Raw genomic sequence first — 13030 nt, forward strand, 5'->3', positions numbered from 1 at the left:
GCTGTAATCAATTCAATCTAACAAAAATAGATGTTTTACCTTTGGTCCGTCTTTATGCTAAGCTGACCTGAACATGATCAGCACTTCTGAAGCTTTCTAATTAACACAACATCTGTTTCCCCCATGTTTCCAGTCTTTGTGCTAAGCTAAGCTAATAAGCAGCTTGTCCTAGCTTCATATTTACTGTAGAGACACGAGAGAGCAATCAATCTCCTTGAGTGTATTTCCCAAAATGTCAATCCGTTCCTTTAAAGGCCCAATGTGTAATGTTTAAGAGGACATATTAGCAGAAATGGAATATAATATTCATAGGTGTGTTTTTGTCTGTGTATAATCTCGTGAAAATCGGTATTTTTGTGTTTTTGTTACTTTAGAATAAGCCCTTTTATAATCTACAGATGCTGTGGGTCGTTTTCTTTAAAGTCTGCCATGTTAAACCACCATGTTTCTACAGTAGCCCAGAAGGGACAAACCAAACACAGGCACTAGATGAGAGTGTGTTGTTTTTAACTGGCACAACCATCCAGTGTATTAAACTGAACAAGGGTGCATCTTATTTATATTATTACATATTGCTTAGTTTATTGTAATTCAGGTCTCATACCTTGTGTAGACACTTCAAATACGAAGCTTTAAGTTTACAGATGATTCTTATATGCACTTTCTGCTGGACGCTCATGGGAACTCAACAGGTGACGCATATCCAGCACGCTTCATAATGCTTCTGTGATTAATGTGCAGTTGCATTATGTGACGAACCTGAAAAAAATATAGCAAACATGCCAATCTTACAATAAATCACAACACAATGGGACAATAGAAATTATTACAGTGTGAGCTGACTGAGCAAAATGGATAATAAAGAGAAGAATGTATTATGTAAGGCACGATGTTTGTCTGTAGTGTTGGGTTTATAGTATGTTTACTCTGAATAACAGAGGCTCAAGTGGTCTTGTGTGAAAAACAGCCCATGGCAACAAGTGTGAGACCTTCTCTCAGAGATAAGGAGCGCAAACTACGCAACTGTGACATCAATCGCTGTAGTGTTGTGTTGGTTACCCATATGTCTCGCCAAGACCCTCATTTGTGTGATAAACTCATGCTGCATTCAAGTCATGTCAAAACCTTCCATCCGTCTCTGCTGCCAAGTATCACTCCGCTAAGACCCTCCCACCAAACCCACAAGTTCCAGCGGCAGCAGAAGGAGTCGGTTGCCCTGTGAAACCTTGTGCCTCGCGGGGCTCGCTCTTAACGGCATGAGCCTCGCCAAGACCCAGAGCCAAGAGGAGCTGCAGAGGTTTTGCTTTGTCTCAGACCCCTTTAACTGTGAAAATACTCTCTAGATCTGTTGGCAGAAATGAAATATAATGTTTGTAGGTATGTTTTCATTAGTGCTTTCATAGAGTTCGCCATGTTGAGCCCCCATGTTTCTACAGTAGCCCAGAACAGACAAACCAAACACTGGCTGTAAATAGGGCCTTTCGTGTTTTCCCAGCCACCATAGTTTCTCCTCCTACTCACTTCACAGCAGGTTCTCATTGTCAGATTGTCAAATATAGACGCGAACAGTGTTCAGTTGGTTGCAATCTGCAACTTCACTGCTAGATGTCACCAAATCCTAACCACTAACCTTTAAAGCAGCAACAAGGAACTTTATTTTTTTGTTGATTCTTGTGGCCCCTGTGGACAAAAGCAGTAGCGTTTCCACCCCCTCGTTTCATTGATTTCAAGGGAAATCTGACCAGGTGGCAGCCATTAAAAATAACTATACAGAAACAGGGTTTTTTCTCACTGATGCTCTTGTTTGTTTATGTAGGCAATATAGAGGCAATTGGTATTACATTTATACTGTTTCAAAACCAGTTAAAAACTTCTTGTAGCAGGTTTAAAGGGACACTTCCCTGATTTTCTGATATTATTTTGGAGTACTACCCAGCTTATGAAAACAGAAAATAGAAAAAAATAACCCTGATGGTCGCTGGCAGTACTACGATGGAAGTTAGATTTAACTCAGGGTTATCAAGTAGAGTCCGGGTTGACAAACTCTAATTGTCTACACTGGTGTTAAATGGTAGTACGATGGTGAATAAGATGTTAGTTCGGTGTCAACTTAATCGGAGGTTACACGCTTTCACTTAAAAGGGCCGTGTTCAGCAAGCCCAGGAAGAGGGTTTTTATAATGGCTCATGCTCCATATTTGTTGCCAGAGGAATGTACTATGATAATATCAGGATATAAGGAAAAACTAATCTCACTGTAGTAGGGGCCAACAAAGACAGGGAGGCTTGTTGGCAGCGCATTGTCGACAGAGTAAACAAGTAACATTGTGTTCATGTGTTTATGTTGTAGGTTCTCTACTTTTCTCTTACAGACTCTTTTATTTGTGATATGATTGAATACGCCAATGGCAAATTTCCAGGATTAAAGTGGTAAATTAACAAAAGAAATATCTAAAAAATGGATTAACAGTGATTAAAACAAGAAAGTGAGCCTGAAAAGTTATCTGGGACGAAATGGATACAGTGTATTTAAGTATCATATGAATTTAAAACTGCCTGAAATCAGACATGGTGCCTGAGAACTTTAAGCCCTGAATTAACATCTTCTCCCTAAAGCCCTGAGGCTAAAGGGCCACCTGTGTGAATGTCAGAATAAGAGTATAGTCAGTCGGACCAATGACCTTCTGGAAATAAAGTGTTCTGTACATTGGCCCAGTCTGTGTATATTAAAAAGTATTTCTGTATTGTAAATCACCTGCGACCACATAAAAAGCCTCTTTGATCTTTATAATTATTTAATGGGAACATAACAAATGTATTCAGGCCCTAGTAGATGGCACAGGTACTGAATTCCCTCAGATGAGAATCAAAATTAAATAAAATTTTGACGGCCTCTAAACACTCTCGCCCTCCGCAGTGAGCTTCTCACAATCTGTGTGCGCCAACGTCTTCCAAATGTGCCGGCATGTGGGCGGATGAGAGAGAGGAGGTTTATAGGGTAACATCGAGTTAACCAAGAACACAACCTGCTTGGAGAAGGTTAGACATGAAGCGTAAATTACCATGACAACATACCTCGGGTAAAACGTATCCACCTTTTGGAGCACGAGTTAACCTGGAAGTTACGCCTGACATCACAGAGTTACTCCTGAAGTTACCTGGATAAGCCAGTTACCTCGCTTTGTATTACAGCCCTCTGGTTGAATAGGACAAGAATGCCCCAAATATAAACAAAATTTAAAAATAAATAAATAAATAAACAAACAAAAATAAAAAGTCAACATATAGTCTCTCAACTTTGTGACTTCAAGTCTTGGATACTCAAACCTGGGGCTTTGGAGTTTGAAAAATGTGGGTGTTTACCGGGCATCAAGGGTCTAACAAAACCACACTTTTAAGTTGCATTGTGGGAACTGTAGGATCCAGGTGTTCTGGAGATAAAAGTCAGGACATCTTGACCTCTGCAGCATCAGTTTTGATAAAATATCCCTCTCGCAACCCTCCCAACAATATAGAAGTGAAATACTAGATTACAGGAGTACCACTGAAAGCCCATAGTTCATTCACACTAATCTTTGCCTCCAAGCTTGTAGAATCATTTGATTGTTTTGTTTTCCGATCAATGCTGCACAAACGAATGGTGTCCAACAATATGCCGTCTAGAGCCACGTTTAAATACTACATCAGCTGATTTCACTGATAAACAGACGTTCAGAGTGAACTCACAACAAACCCGGTGCTGTTTGGTTGGCATGAACACTTGTGTACTCACGGCTGCAGACGACAAACAGGAACAGAAGTTGAACCTCAGCTTCAATCCAGAGATTGTGTGTCAGGACCAGGGCTGATGTAATGGTGTGCATTACAATGTGATGTAATAATAGAAAAATTACAGGTTTTGATCTTTTATGTATTCAAAATCGTGATTGCAGTACAACCAAAATTAGATATATGAGTGGAGATATTATGTACTATTTCAGTGTCGAGGCAGCTGTTTTCTCATTGACAAAAGCGACGGGAGTATTGAGTGACACTTGTGTAATGTTTTCAGTTTGCGCTGCAGTTACGTGATGTCTGTAAGTGGAAATCAGTAGAAACAAGAGCACGCAGAGCCAGTAGAGCCGAGAAAGCAGACAAATTAAAGGACAAGTGACTAATGAATAATTTCTGGAGACAGACTGAGGTCAATGTGGGTGAAATAAGATACCCCGTGGAGTTAACTGGAACAATTTGTTTGAATATTAGAAATAGCAATCTCAATTTCCACCTCTACATAGCTTTGAAGATAAAAAATGATTCATTTTAACCAATTAATTCACTTGCAGAACCCTTTAGTGAGTGAGAAGAGGAAAGGATATTGAATCAAAGCTGTTCTCCTGTGTGATCTGCCTCTTCTTGAAGATTTACCATAATGGTCTCACATGTGTATTCACTCATATTTTAAACAGAAGTGCGTCAGAGGCTTGCCTGCTTTTTCACCAAGCCTTCACTGATGTTTTACTCTCTTGTTTTTCCCATCGGTGTGTCCTCCCCCCCTGCATACCTGCCTGCTTTCTCTTTCATACTGTAGCCTCTGGCTGCCTTCATCCATCTTCCCACACGGAGCTGTAATTCATGGTCAGAGCACATTCACATGTAGACCGCACAGGTGATTGACTGGACGAAGAAATTAACCACTGCTGCTTTGAAGTTTTAATATTTTTTTTTAAAAGATATATATATATTCTAAGGCAGGTTTAAACATTCACTTTCATCACAGAACTTTATTGTGGTGTTAAAGCAGTTTCTCATCCAGCTGCCTCACACTTTCCATCAGACATTCAAATCCAGATCCCTGAATAATCTTAAAAAGATCCTTTTATTGCGACATATTTTTATCCATATGCTCTCAAATGGCTCTATTCAGCTCCTCACATTGTCGCCCTGAAAACCATTTGAATAACCTGAACTGCACCAAACAGACTGTTGTTTTGGCTCAAGCTGAAAATACCCTCCTGCTTTGTTTGGAGCGTAGCACTCATTGATGTGGTGGATGTTTGTGCTCTGCAGATGCCTCATAGACTGTGAGATGACCAGTGGGCGGACTTAACATTGGCATAACAAGGAGGCAAATGACTCAGACTCAAACATCAGGGATGTCGATAAAAAAAGGGAATAAGCAGTGCCACATGAATATGTTAATAGCAGGAACTGGACGCACGGTCCAGAATGACACGGTGTGTAGGTTGGAGTACATGTTTTTATTGTCTGAGGAGATCAACTTTGAATGCGTCATTACATGAAAATCCTTGAAAATTAAAATATGTTCCTGTATACACTCATGACTGCTGTGTGTTTAGTGGTTGAACAAAAAGGAAAAGGGCATCAGCATATGTGTATTATTTCTTTTCCCGAGGATATGAGCGAGAACATACATTAGGGGATACAGGGGATGAACACGTCTTTGCTTTATCGGCCTGTATTTTAAATCTGGACTGATTGACCTCATCCTTTTAAATATAATTAATAAAAGGTATATATTGTAAGTACTTCTTATGGACATATACATGGATAAAACTATGCACGATACAGATTTGTTATATTTCAGCCGATACCGATAAGATAGTTTCACATTTTTGTATTTCAGAAAGAAGTTCATCATCTGTAGTTTATGCAGATGTAGAGAGCAAAGATGGATGAACCAAATCTAACTGACATCACTATTTTAACACAAAAACAAACAAACAGTTCAGACTCTTTAAGCATTCATTTATTTTTTCTAATAAAACACATTAATGTCTATCAAACGTGTTGCATAAGAATATAAAATTAGGCTATTATTCTTGACTGCTTATTTATTGGCTATAGTTTCATTCTTAGACTAATACATACAAGAGGATTTTCCCATTATCGACTGATAATTTATTGGCTCGATATATTATGTGGATGCAAAACTATAAATAAACGGGTTAAATCTGACACGTGATTTTTTCCCTTCGCCTTACATAATATATATTACTGCATTGTAACAGTATTACATAACTGTTTGCCCTTATACACTTACACATTCTTGCACTGAGCTGATAGATAGATAGATAGATAGATAGATGATAGACAGACAGATAGATAGATAGATAGATAGATAGATAGATAGATAGATAGATAGATAGATAGATAGATAGATAGATAGATAGATAGATAGATGTTTAACAATCTAGACAGATGAAATGTTGTCATTTGTCCCTTAATTGTTTTATAGGCAAAGATCATCAAAGAAAAGATCTAATTGAGCTCTACTTAATTTAATTAATTAAGACTAAAATGATTTTGTTTAGAGAGTATTTAGCCACAAATGTTCATTGAGTCATTGAGCTTTGATGCACTTTCACATTTTGACCACAAGAGGGAAACATTTCTCTTTTTGACAGATCTCGCTCTCTTTCTTTCCGGCTCTCTTTTTGTTTATGATATGAATGCCGGAGCCACTTGGATCAGTGTTCAGGTCTAAACTCCAGTGTAAAGCTAGATAATACTTTCTAAAATTGGAATTAGAGCTCCAGTGAGTCACAGTTAGACAAAAAAAAAAAAATATTTTTTTTTTTTTTTTTTTTTTATTTTTTTTTTTTTTTAAATTATTTTTTTTTTTTTTTTTTTTTTTTTATTTTTTTTTTTTTTTTTTTTTTTTTTGTGGGCCCCCCCCCCCCACAACATTTTTTCCTTAAAAAATCTTTTTAAGCCTGGAGAAGGGGTTTTTTGGGGTCCCCCCTTTCAAAAATTAAAAAACTTCCCCCCCCCTCCATCAAAACATGAAGTTGAATAAAATTGTATATGTACAACAGTTGCCTTGTACATAGAGCTTACATTACTACCTTTGTACTATCACTAAATTATTCTAGTACATTATTCACAATAAAATCTTATTTCGAAATGCAGAAAAGTTGGGATTTACAATGAATAACACACTATTAATAGTTACTGATAAGACTGGACTTGAGGCAAAAATTCTGTAAATGTAAAGATGAAAAAGCATTTTACTTCCTCCATGTCTTCAGAGTGTTGCTCTGTATGCAGTTTGCGTGCAGACAGTCTGTGCTTTGTCCTTGCACGGGGCACCCAGAGGTGATTTGGTACATAAATGATGGTGACCGGTCTGCTTTACTGCACCCGAGAGCAGTTTGTTCTAATGGTTTCCTCTGAATGGAGTGCAGCCAGCAAGGTTTGCATTGAAATACGGGAAGTTGCTGAAGCAGTCACCCCGTGCAGTTTCACTCAGGTATCGCTCATATGCCATTAGGCTCATTAATAGAGCCACTCATCAGTGGGGAGGCATTTCACTGTGATTTTTGGCATTACCATATAGACATAAAGTTCATCAGAGTGACTAAAGTTGCAGGAGAACGGTAGTCTCGATGACAAACATAAAAATAACATACTTATGCAAACAACTATAACGCTCAGTTTTAAAGTCACCAGATCTTAGCAAACATCCTGCATGACTAAGTGAGGAGCAGGTTAAAGGTTGAAATGGCTGCCTTTCATGGGCCGCGCTATTTTTATGACCTTGCCTGCGCAGACACTACTGGAAACACAAACGGATGCTACTGGAAAAACTGACCTTCGTGATTCCTAAATAAAAATATGTTTGTGACCACATATTCAGGTGTTTTGCGGTAATATGTGGCGGAGTCAGCCACATTGTCGATGAGAAAACCTGTTTTTTGTTGACCTAAAGTCACCAGTCCTGTCTCACACACCACCTTATCTGAGCCAAACCCTTTATGGACCATCACCTCGTAATCCTGCACCTTTACTGCCCTCGCTGTGCGCTGCTGTCAAGGATAAGGTAATCAGCTTATCATAAAGACATTTTATAAAACTTGTATGCACTAAGGGCATCTCAGTGATTGAGACCTTCTTTGATATCTTCCAAAGAAGTGGTCTCAGTGTCTCTCTTCAAAACCAATTCTCATCTTATGTGGAGGAATAATGAGATTTTTTTTTTCTTCATTTATTTATTGTATTCAACATTCAACATGTCCCCCATCCTGTCCTTTTACCTGCATGCGGAAGGAGGAGAGTGAGACTCGTTTCGGTACTTTCTTGCCTTATCTCAGATCATATCCCAGCACTGAAGGCATGTGATGTTGGGCAACAGAGCCATAAAGCAGGGCAACTCTTTATGAGAGGGACTGTGAAACTCTGGCTTCAGTGATTTGGCTCTGAGGCTGCAGGGGGGCTTCTGCACTGCCTCCCTACGCTGCAAAAACGTTTGCAATAACGTAACATTTTGTCCTTGTAAAATCTTTCAATGCAATTATGTCGGTTTTAGTTGTTTTATTGGAAAAAGAAATGTCTGTATGTTGAGGCAAGATAGAATGAGGAATTAAGAAACTGAAGTTATACCAAGACTCAGTATTTGAAAGTTATTATTATGATTAAGTTAAGATGTTTTTCTGTGTCAGTAGTTATTCAGAGATCATTGCATTTTGTGTTTTTCTTCATTTTATGTATTTTTATTTGTTATGTTGGCTAGCTTGTATCATGTGAGTGTTAATTTAGTTTGGCAATTAGCTTAGCTTAGTTAAAGGTCCAGTGGGTAGAATTTAATGGCAAATTGTAACTCCCTCACTTCAGCCTCCTCATAGAAAAACTACGGTGCCTGTGAAACGCACAGAAAAAGCTAACTCTGCGCTGGAGGTTCCTGGTTTCTTAGCCTATTTGCCAGACAGCGATTGGTTTTCAAATTTGTTACCAAATGTAAGCCGGGGTACGTATGAATTTCAGATTTCAGGGAAGTGTGCAAACATCTCATGTGAAACTCTGGTGTCAAACTTTGGTTAGTCACTAGTTTTTGTTTGGATTAGTTTTTAGTTTAGTTTAGCTTGGTTTTGTCGTTAAGTTTAGTTTAACAATTAGCTCAGCTTAGCTTACTTTAGTTTAGTTTTGGTTTGGATTCATTTTTAGTTTAGTTTAGTTTAGCTTTGCAAAACTCCCGCTCGCAAGAAAGCAGTGCATGTGTCTATCTATCTACCTGTCAGTCAGGTAAATAATGGGTTTAGATTGCCCTGACAGAATTTTAAAGCTGTTATAAAAGAGTCTTTTTATTTGATTGCTGTTGGGTCCTTCTGGCCCTGACTCCATTCAAGGTCTGTTTGAAGACAATGCAAAAACCAAAGGACAGGAGAAATGTGTGTGTGTGTATGTGTGTGCCTGTGGGGGGAGGCAGTTATTGGGACTGAGGGGGGTCATGCAGGGGGTTTGGTCAGGGAGGTCGAGGGGGCTGGGTAGTCACACAGGTAGGGGACACTGATACAGGCGGTGGGACTGTGCAGTCACCATGTCTCAATCTACAAACCGACCCTGCATGACTGGTCTTGGGCAACAGCTAATGGCCCCCAATTACAGTTTCTCTGTCCTCCAGAAAGCAGCCAGTGTGGCGTGACCCTCTGAAATGAGTCTTCCTCACAAAGTCACAACAACAACTGTCATGTTCAGACAGCAAGAAGGCTTTATTTTATGTTGATTTTCATACAAGACACAGTGATACTCGCTTCAAGTCTTTTCTGCCCAGTTATAATGCCTGTCTGCTTTCTGCTCGGTCCTTGAGATCATTCAGCAGTCTGTGTTGAAATCTGGATGAGGGTGGGAAAAGAGCAGCGAGAGAGGGTCTGAGGTGGAAAGGTCAAACTGATGTTTCACCGTGAAGCCAGAGAGGGACATTTTTTTCCAACAGGATGCCTCCTGTGGTCAGGGTTAATGTGGTGTTAGAGGGACAGAGATGTGCGGATGAATTAATTTTAGGGATGAGCAGAGGAGCGTGGAGACAGAGGTCCAGAGTCCACTGGTGGAGTGGAGGGAGGAGGGGGTGGGTTTGGAAAATGGGTCTGTGAGTGCAGATAAAAAATCAAACGTGGTGGTTTCCAACCATGCTGTGTCTACTTGTGACGAGTTGTGAAAAATTAAACCGCTTATTTTTTTTTCCATGTTGGTGGTGTTGCTCTGGGGATGGCATTGTCCTTCTTCAGTCCAGATTGAAACACTTATTAGATGTACTGACATTAAATGTACAGATGTTCGTGGTCCCCAAAGGATTAATCCTACTGACTTTAGTGATCCAGTGACTTTCCATGTAGCAGGTCAAAGTTTTTACTTATCTTGTGAAATTTCTGAACATCTACTAGATGCAATGGCACAACATTTTGTACCAGAAGACGTGTCTTTGACTTCTGTGATCCCCTGACTTTTCTCTAGCGCCACCAAGAGGTTGATATTTATGGTCTTTGTGTGAAATCTTTTGACAGATATTGAATGGATAGCCATCTGGATGATTTGTGCCATCACTGGGTAAACATTTCTATTTGTCTACCTTGGTTTATGACCAAATAACTACAAAACTAACAACATTCCCATCAGCCTCAGCTGCCATTTGTGTTTAATGCTAATTAGCAAATATTAGCAGTTAATACAAGTACAGCTGTGTCAAAGTACAGCCTCATAGGGCCGCTAGCATGGCTGTAGATTCTTAAGGGCTGTCCCCACCAAGAACAGTAACTATAACAATAACTACTTTTCAAAATTCGTTCTAACACACCACAACTATAACAACAATGTTGAACGATGCCATTAGGATCACTTTCAGAGCAATCTGATGAATGATATTGTGGCATACAACTTATTAAAGGCTTATATAATGTAATTTTAGGCCACAAAACACACATAACATTTTTTATTTTACCTCAGACATACTTTCAAACAGTCGTTAGCACTGATGAGCTCCCTGAAGTTAATGATGTCCTCTTTTTGACCATAGTATGAATTAAATTTGTCTTCAGAGAGAAACAACTCTCATAAGAGAGTGTTGGATTCTCCTAACTCCTCTCGTCTTTGAAGAACTTTGTGAGTCCATATTCTTCATTTTCCTATTAAGCTGCCGACACAGCTGGAGTGTGCTGCATGCTTAGTGGAGGGGGTATCGTTCATCAGTGTGGGTGCTCATATTATTATTGTTATTGTACCTGACGGCCTTTAAGTCTTGATTGTTTTTGGATTTTATCCTATGGATACGTTTTTAAGGCCTGAAGAGGTGAATGCATGCCTTCTTTTTTATAAGAAATAAACATAACGTTTTGAGAAATTTGTGTACACATAATAGTTTGTTCTTTGCCCTTTAATTATCTTGTGGCCTCTTGGGTGATTGGGAACCACTAAAGTACATGATGTGTCTTTCCCAGAATAAGTAGCCAGATTTGATCAAAAAAGACCAAAGTAACATTAACAAGGATATAAAGCAGCTTTTCGGGGGGTTTTGTTTACCGGAATAGAGAGTCATGTCTGATGACTATACAAAGAAGGAAGCTGTAGGTGCTTTAAGCAATCACAGGGGACAAGACAGACGCCATGGTTGACTGAGTGTGAAGCTTTTCTCTTTACTCATGAAATAATAGATAACTTGGGTTCCACATTAGGTGGCACAGGGCCAAAATCTTAATTGTTCAAACGCTGACTTAAATAAGCAAAGTGGATTCAGAGGAGCTCCTGTGAGACCTGTCCTATCAAAGTTCATGTTTACAGTAAGAACAGGTTATGCAAAAATTTAAAGATTGGAGCTTATCATGACGAGTTGACAGTTGCGACCACAGATGAACCTGAGAAGTTTGTCCGCTGATGGACAACAGGTGTTTTGTAAATCTTAGCTTTTTCTTGAAGAAACTGTTATTTGTAGTTCGTTATTTCTCTTCAGTTTGATGTTTAAAACACCCAGTATGACTTCATCTCTAGTTTTACATCTTCCTCTCATATCAAACGTCCAGACCAGATAAAATGTGTCACTGTAGCTGCCTTGACAATGATCCCATTTAGCTCCCTCACAGAAAAGCCACACCAACATCGATCTGTGTATGAGGTAAAAGGAAATGTGCTGATTCCTCGCGCACTCTGTTATACATTAACTGTTAACAAAAAAAGAAATAAAAAGAGCTCATAGACTTGGACAGATAACCTGCTACTGCATCTGTCAGACCAGGCAAATAAATTGCTGACAGAAAAAAGAATCTTGACACTTGAGGTCATTGTTGCTACTGTCACATTTTCATGTTACTGGTGGGTTTATGGCCAGAATAAAAATCTATGGGTGTCTGATAGTAGTAAGAGAGAGATTTCACTCATAAATGTAAGTGTCTTTAAAATGTATTTTTGAAGAGAGATTTGATTGGCCTCATAACAGCCCACATTTAACTCATATGGTTTTTGTTTGTGACTTAAGATTTAACTATTGAAATTTTGGAGGCCGTTTTAATAGTTACTATGATTTGGTGCTTTGATCTTTTACTAATTTACAAATGGCAAAACCACAGTGTAAGAGCGCTCCGGTGCAAGTAAAAGTAATAGTATTTAAGAAGAGACAAAGAAGCATTATCAACAAAATAAACTTCAAAGTATCTAAGGTTAAATCATTTATTATGTGGAATGTCTCCTGACAAAATAGGATAAAGAACAGCAAAACTGACTTTTATATGTCAGATTGTCACTATTAATTTGTATAAAAAATAATTAAATAATACTAATAATGCATATTTTGTACGATTATATGTTTTGTATGTAAAATCTTGGAGAAAATGTAAATGCTTAAAGTACAAACACTTTGCCTTCACATCTTTATTGTTTTGTTAAGGTCATGTCTGTTTTTTTTTACCACCATCATCTAATGTGCAAGTCCAGTTTGTGACAAAGTGAAGGCTCAGACACTTCAAAAAGTTTTATTGATTTTTAATAAGGTCAGAAGGAATGGTTGACTTTTTTATTATTATTTTACAGACCCCATACAGCAGTGGTACTACATCAGAACATTGTTTAGTACAGTATTTGTGAGGGTTGTGTAAAAAAGCATAGTCAACACGAGCATATCGATAATCCAGTGTTTCTAGCTGCAGTCTCTGAGAAAAAAATAAAAGAATGTCTCAGTTTAAAATCATGTTTAAAAGCAATTCACATAAAATTAGAAAAAGTCATGAAGTATGAGGTATATTTCTGAGCTGTTAAACAGTGTACAGGGT

The sequence above is a fragment of the Dicentrarchus labrax genome, unplaced genomic scaffold (assembly GCF_905237075.1).
Source record: "Dicentrarchus labrax unplaced genomic scaffold, dlabrax2021, whole genome shotgun sequence".
Taxonomy (NCBI): domain Eukaryota; kingdom Metazoa; phylum Chordata; class Actinopteri; family Moronidae; genus Dicentrarchus; species Dicentrarchus labrax.